The sequence below is a fragment of the Tupaia chinensis genome, unplaced genomic scaffold (genome assembly GCF_000334495.1).
Source record: "Tupaia chinensis unplaced genomic scaffold, TupChi_1.0 Scaffold000098_3, whole genome shotgun sequence".
Taxonomy (NCBI): domain Eukaryota; kingdom Metazoa; phylum Chordata; class Mammalia; order Scandentia; family Tupaiidae; genus Tupaia; species Tupaia belangeri.
The window spans coordinates 2,027,759-2,034,337 of record NW_006159562.1 but is presented as its reverse complement, the minus strand read 5'-3'; positions in this window follow the sequence as shown (position 1 = coordinate 2,034,337).

Here is a 6,579-nt window from a genome sequence, read left to right as displayed (position 1 = left end):
TTGAGGTGTAGATGTTATTTTGTAGAGAAGTGTCTAAGGATGATTGTAAAGCCATTTATCAGACTCATTCTTACATGCTAAATCTTTTTGTATATGAAACTCAACTATTTCAAAGATCAACATTCTCTTATTAACAAAGTCATAATTAATACATATGCTCAGATTTTACTGACTCAGGATTCCATCATATCATACAGGATCTCATTCCCCTGAAGTCTTCTCTTCAAGTATGTTTGAAAGTCTTCAGGTGGGGACCAGCAAGTGGAGTAATGGTTTTGTCACTGGACTCCCATGTAGTCAACTGCGGTTCGAGTCCTGGACCTGGTGGCTTGAAACTCATGCCAGGTGTGTGTGCTTGCTTGCCCAAAACCCTTAGAGGAGAATGGAGGAGAAGGGATCATGACGTGGTCCATGTGGGGAGTAAATTCTTACTTTCTGTCTCCCTGTCTCTGGTGAGTGCATGTGCCCCATAGCCAAAAATCTCTTTAAAATTTTTAAAAAGTCTTGAGGTATTTATTTCCCACTGACCTACAGACAAGTTCACACTCAGGTGTAGCCTATTCCTGTCAGGCTTCTGTTGGACCTTTGTGGTTCCTGCTGCCGCTGTTCCTGTAGAATGTTGCCTGCTCACGTGGTCTTTGGTCACCAGAAGAGTACCGTGTTCTCAGACCAGACATCCTTGCCTCTCTTCCCTTAGGGGCCAGTCTATTGAGCTGGGATAGGAACCAACTATCACCCCATCTCATTGTCTTTACCCCTCCTGTTTCTAACGCAAGGACCTACATATGTGATCTCAGCAGAGAGCATCTCTCACACTAGCCCGCTTCTTAAAATGCACATCAACTGCAAGTGATGCCTGGGTAGTGGGCAGTTCTTTATTTTCTGTATCACCCTATTTGTGTCATGATCTCCCAGTGTCACATATACATGCACACACACACACATGCACAGACATCACACACACATATATGTAGATGACTGCTAATTCTGTCAACAGTTCTCAAAACGGATTTTGTCACCTCCATTTTACAGAAAGAAGTTGAGCATAAGGGATATTAAGAAATTAATCGAAGTAGGACAACAGGTGACATGGTGATTTAAGTTGCTAGACTCTCAACGTGTTGGACTGTGGATCAAGTCCTGGACCTGGTGGCTTGAAACACACCAGGCATGTATGTGTACATGCCCAAAATCCAAGAAGAGAATGGAGGAGAAGGGATTGTAGCATGGCCATCCCCCCAGGAATGTGATTTCTCACTTTCTGTCTCTTTATCTCTCTCTGTCTCTGGCAAGTGCATGCGCCCTATAGCAAAAATCTTTAAAAAAAAAAAAAGAAAAAGAAAAGAAATTAACCTAAATTTACCATTCCTAAATGTGATGCATAATGTACATTAGATTTGAACAGTGCTATTTCCCAAGTTGTTCAAAGTACTTTGTGAACTTTATTTAAAATAATTAAAATGTTTCCAGAGAGAGAGAAAATGAGAAAATATGCCCCATGGGGCATGGTCACACCGCAGTCCCTTCTTCATTTCTCCCTTCTTTCTGGATTTCGGACAGGCACACACATACACACAGCATGTTTTTCAAGTTGCCAAGTCCGACCTTGAACTACACAGCCATGTAGAATCTGGCCACCTTAACCACCATGCCCCATTTCATTCTTTTATAAGGTAGTTCAATGATAGATATTAGCTTCATTTATGGCTACTTCTGTGGTGTAGAGTAGGCTCTGTACATAATTCAAGTAGTAAGAAACTGCTCAGTGTTTTACCTAACAGTTTCTGTATTAACCAGGAATCTTGGCTATAAGTGACAGAAATCGACTAGCATGGGCAAAAACGAGGGAAGAGCAGACTTCAAGAACACAGATGATGCCAAGATCTCCCCTTCGTCTTTCTTCCTCTCTGTGTGCTGATTTCATTCTCCCAGGTTCCTCTACGTAGCTGGAGATGGAGCCCCAGTAGCACTTAGATCCAGTGGGGAACTTCCTCTGTCTCACAGACCCGATTCTGAAGGTCTGAAGGGAGCACTCGGGTTGCCTGCCTGACAGCTCATCTTCCTAGCCAGGACCTTGGGGCTCTATGATTAATTAGAAACACTTGGAGTTGGAGGAAGATCAGCTCATCAAAATAAGCAAGTTGATAATCACAGAATAAAGTAGGATGCCAAGCAACAAAACAAATGTTTACTACAGATGTTTTAATCTGTTTTGGAGTGAGGTGAGATATTTTATAAATGTTATCAATGTGTTACATTAAAAGATGTGAACATGGGACCAGCAGTTAGCGTAATGGCTATGTCGCTGGACGCCCATGTAGTCGACTGCGGTTCGAGTCCCGGACCCGGTGGCTTGAAACACACGAGGTGCATGTGTGTGCATGCCCAAGATCCCGAGAGGAGAATGGAGGAGAAGGGATTGTGGCATGGCCATCCCCCCTGTGGGGCGATTTCTTGCTTTCTGTCTCTCTCTGTCTGGTGCTCACACACCCTGTAGCAAAAACCTCTCCCCCCCCAAAAAAAGGATGGGAATATCATGAAAAGGTTTAATTACCTAATGATTGGTAATATACCAACATGAGATTCATATAGTCAACAGTTGCATATTTGTACTTATGTGGCTATCTCACTCTTATTTATTGGAAATATTCTTCCCCGACCAGTTTTAGAATTCCCCTACACTATGTTATTATTTGATGCATCTGTAAACAAGAAAAGATAGTCTAAAGAGCAACAATTTAAAGAAACATAGTATCTTTTAGGTGTTATTTCTTTCCTGTCTAGCTGATTAGTAGAAGATTTTAAAGTTATTTTATCTTAACCACCCATTTCATACAGTTGAAAAAGCTGTGACTTATGATAGGACAATCAGTTTTAGACACAGGTCTTTTGATTGCGTGGTTGACATACTCAAGCCTATTCAGAAGATACATTTATTCTTTCATCCATTTTTGTCTTTTATTTTTAATTGCCAGAGGATGTATGCATTCACCCGAGAGAGAGAGAGAGAGAGAGGGAGCGAGCGAGCGAGCATCCCCACACATACAATGACATGTGGTCGTGCCACATCCTTTTTCTTCCATTTCCCCTTCCTGTCAGGATTTTGGTCAGACACACCTGTGCTCAGCATTTTTTTTCAAGTCACCAGGATGGGGATTGAAACTGCAGTTGGCCATGTGAGGGATCTAGCTCCCTATACAGGACTTCACTGCTGTTATTGGGCTAGTCCAGATTTATTTTACATACGGAGACTCTCATGAAAATCCAAGACAGAATAAAAGATTAGCCTTCAAGAATGAAGGCAACAACAACTTCCATTTAAAACTTTGACAAGTAACTTGAAAATCATTATTCCCATCACTACAAGAGAAAGGTGGGCAAACTTAAAATAGTGACTTTTCTTGGACCCACAGAAAAACCACCACCCTGAAATCTGGAGAGACAAGTGCATCCAGAGAGTGACAGCCAGGATCTGCTTGCTTGAAGCAGAGACTAGCAGAGCCGTGAACTGGTAGGAACATTTTAAGTAATTGTTTTGTAGACTGGCTGGAGGATGTGTGGACTAGTGTGAAATTGAGAAATTCCAAGAGTCTGCAGTGCCAGGGGAGTCCCTGCACTTTCATGGACTTAGCTCCAGGAACCAGTAACCTTGTCACAATGAAGAGCCAAGGGAATGGGGGGACCCTCCTGACTAGCAGGAGGAGGGGCTTTTTTAATAAACCCAGATCCTTCTCCACAAGGCCTGCTCTAGAGGAAAAAAGATATTGTCCAAGGCTTATCCCAGCCTGGGTAAGGGGACCTTTCCTACTCCATTCCTGACTGGCATTTTTCTCTTACCAAGTAGGGAGGGGAACATATTGGGTTGTCAGGAAAGCCATAATGCATTTTTGCATAGGAAGACAGAAAAAATATGTCATGACTTTTCCAACAATCCTATAGTTAACGAGTCAGGGATTTGAAGGAATAGATTGGAATTTCTGTAACCAGTGAATAGGGAAGGGAATGAGAATGGGAGGAAGCTATACCATTGGCAAAACACTTGTGAAGGTCATAGCCCAGAAACAATGGACCAGTTATAAGACTGATATTTTTAAATTATTTTTTTAAACATTCCATCACTATCCATTATTTGGCTTGTAAAGAGAATTTCTTCAACATGAAATAAACCTCAGACCATTCCTGTTGAGAATATTATACTCGTTATCATCAATAGGTAATAAACCATTTCTGTGTCCCACAAATGTCTTGCCTCTCTATTTTTAATCCCTGATTTCCTTCCCTATACTCTTCCCCTCTCCCAACCTCCTTCTGCACTGTCTCCAGTGTCCACAACTATTTTCACTGTTTTTATGTCCCCCAATCTTTCAGTCTCTACCATAGAATGTGGGCAGTCAGTATATATTAAGTGGAGACATATAATGTCTCTCTTTCATAGCGTGACTTGCTTCACTCAGCAATAAATTCCATATTCGACCACTTTCTATCAAATGCGAGGGTCACAAGACTGATATTCAATCATAAGAGTATAGAATGCTCCTCTCCTTTACACTTTACCACCATACCAACAGAGGACTGGTATTATAACAAAGGGTTACAGTTGGAAGAGCTGCAAGAAATAGACTCTTGAGAGGATTACCTAGGGAGGCCAAAAAGTCAAGAGAGGAGACAAAAACCTAGAGGAATGTGAAGCCCTTGGTTTCTACAGTTACTCCATACGTTAAATACCCAACTCCTAGCCAGGTTAAGATACATTCTCATACACACCAAAAGCCTGTTCACCTCGGTTCCTTCTACCCAATAAAATTTGTCCAGATTTCAACAAGAAATTACAAGGCATCCCAAAAAGCATGGAAGAAGAAAACAGTCTGAGGATTTATAAAGCAGTTACCAAAAGTAGACTCAAATATGGTACAGATGTTGGAATTATCAAATAGGGAATTTAAAATAACTTCAATGAATATGTTAAGGATTCTAATGGAAAAAAAAATGAGACAGCATGCAAGAACAGATGGGTAATGTAATCACAGAGAGAATGAAACTTCATGAAAGAATAAAAGGAAATTCTAGAAGTAAAAAGCACTAGTCAGAAATGAAGAATGCCTCAAAGGGCCCATTAGTAGACCCAACGTGGCCAACGTGGCCAAGGAAAATCATCAGTGAGCTTTGAGAATAGGCCATTAGAATTTTCACAGGTGGAAATGCAAGATAAAAAAGAGTGAAAAAACAACATTCAAGAATTGTGGGACAATTTCACAAAACATTCAAGTTATGAAATACTAGAAGAGTGAAAAGAATAGAATATTTGAAGTAATGATGCCTGAGAACTGTTCAGAATTACTGACAGATACCAAACCACAGATCCAGGAAACTCAAAGAACATTAAACAAGATAATCTTTGGAAGTGACAGAGATCACTGAGAGGAAATCTACAGATGGGTTTCCCAGAATCAGGTGCCCACCTCCATCTGTATTTCAAGAGATTGGGACATCACATGTAAATATGCAGAACAGTTTGTAAGGCACTTTTCCCAGAGGTCTGTGGGTGGTGAGGTAGTGATGAATACTTCACCTCAAAATACATAGTTAGACAAATGAGTTTGACAGACATGAGGCAATTTGCTTAAACAGCCAGTATATCTTAGACTCAAACCTACGTCTGCTAGCTACTTAATCAGTAATCTGCCTGTTACGTGAGTTAGAAATAGTGTGTTATGAAGATGTTTGGTGGGCAGGCTCTGTAACACAGTGGTTAAGCCCTCTGCTTTGGGAGCTGGATCCCACATGGCTGGCTGGTTCAAGTCCTGACCTCAGCAGCTTAAAAAACATGCCAGGTGCTTGTGTGCCCAATATCCTGACGGGATGGAGAAGTGGAGGAAAAGAATTACAGCATGACCATGTTCTTTTGGGAAGTGCTCACTCTTCCTTTCTCATGAATGTACATACCTTGTGGACAAAAAGAATTGTGTGTTGACCATATTTGTGTGTGTGTATGTATGTGGCAAAATAAATAGAAAGAAAAAAAACAAAAACAAAACAGAAATAACCCATAACATAAAATTAATGCTCCCAGTAATTTTCACGTAAGTACAGTTGTGTCACATGCACGTTATTGTGCAAAAGATCCCAACATGACTGAAACATTATACCTCCTACAGCTCCCTAGGTCCCCCTTGCAGCCCCTGACAACCACCATTCTGTTTTCTGTTTCTGTGAGTTTGACTTACTTTATTATATTATTATTCATTTCAGTTTTTGCTATAGGGTATATGTACTCACTGGAGAGAGAGAGAGAGAGAGAGAGAGAGAGAGAGAGAGAGAAAAGAGAAAGAGAGAAAGTGAGAATAGACTTAATTTTCACCCCCCAGGGGGTATGGCCATGCCACAGTTCCTTCTTCGCCATTCTTCTTTGGGTTTTGGGGCATGCACGCACATGCCCTTGGTTTGTTGCCCACCTTTAAATCAAACTTTTTATTTTGTTATGAAATTATAGACTTTTTTTTTTTTTTGGTGTGATAAAGCACATGTGTATACATGAGAAAAAGCATCCTCTACCAGGCCTTGTCATACTGCAGTTCCTTT